Source organism: Octopus bimaculoides, chromosome 8 (assembly GCF_001194135.2).
Source record: "Octopus bimaculoides isolate UCB-OBI-ISO-001 chromosome 8, ASM119413v2, whole genome shotgun sequence".
In the NCBI taxonomy this organism is placed as follows: Eukaryota; Metazoa; Mollusca; class Cephalopoda; order Octopoda; family Octopodidae; genus Octopus; species Octopus bimaculoides.
Window position 1 is genome coordinate 1,048,687 of NC_068988.1, and position 1,237 is coordinate 1,049,923.

General features: G+C 34.8%; 1 long non-coding RNA gene across 1 annotated transcript in view; it reads left to right on the top strand.

Moving 5' to 3' along the window:
• The first annotated feature begins 396 nt into the window (after positions 1 to 396).
• Positions 397 to 1,237, top strand: part of LOC106872626 (uncharacterized) — an 18,224-nt gene continuing 17,383 nt past the window's right edge. The window contains exon 1 of the long non-coding RNA XR_001409792.2: positions 397 to 489. This is a non-coding gene — a long non-coding RNA (uncharacterized LOC106872626). The remainder of the gene's footprint in view (positions 490 to 1,237) is intronic.

Consider the following 1,237-nt stretch of genomic DNA (forward strand, 5'->3'; position numbering starts at 1 on the left):
ATATATATATATATATATATTATATATAAACATATATATATATCATCATCATCATCATCATCATCATCATCATCATCATCATCAGTCATCCGTAGTCAAAACTATAACTTTATACTCTCTGCATCGAAGTGTCTTTGTACGTACGTACGTACGTACGTACGTACGTATGTATGTATGTATGTATGTATGTATGCAATCATCCATGTATGTATGTGTGCGCGCGCGCGTGTATGTATATATGGAATAAGACTATTATTTTGGATATAAGATTATTAAGGACACCTTTGTATGAGCCAATTTGATACGTGTCGTGTTTTTATTGGTTCATGTGTAACAAACTCAAAGATTATCCAGTTATAAAATGTGTTAAACGGTTAAAGAAATGCTAATCACAGTGAAAAGCCTTTTCAAAGTCCACTGTGAGATTTTCTGATTTTCTGCAGCTGTAACCAATCTTACTGTCAACCTCTGAGAATTGTGCTGTTTGCTGTAAGTACGTTTGTTATTTGGATGGAATTCGTTTCATTTCATTGTTAAAAGAAATCAAATATTTTTGTATGCAAATAAGAAAACTAACACATACACACATATACCCATAGACGCATAGAACACTCGCATGCGGATACACTAATCACACATATATTTACACCCCCACCTCCACACACATAAACAAACACACACACATAGACATACACACATGTACCCATAGACGCATAGAACACTCGCATGCGGATACACTAATCACACACATATATTTACACCCCCACCCCACACACAAATATACAGGGACATAAAACGTCTTTGTCAGAATAATATTTCTATTGCCTTTTCTTTGAGATGTATTCAAGTTTTTCGCCAGAATTTAAGCTGTTGACAAGATGTTATTGCTTGAGTAAAGACATTTCTTCAGATCTGTCAATATGTGAATGCGTCTTTTTTTATACTTCTTTTATTTTTCAAAATTAAGATAAAGTTCTTTTTAAATCTAAAATATATTCTCCATCATTTTCTGCAATGCTCTTCTATCTGTCTAGTAGACTTGCAAGGCCCTTCTTCCAAAATTCACTTGCCCGTGACGAAAAATGCTCCTCCAGTACTGTTCTGGCCGCGTCTACAGAATTCATTTTTTTCCCCATCCAAATGATTTCAAAGACTGTGGAATAAATGATAATCAGATAATCCCTGCTAGTTCTTCCACAGTTACGATGGGATTTTGTTCCACCAGGGCTTGCAGATC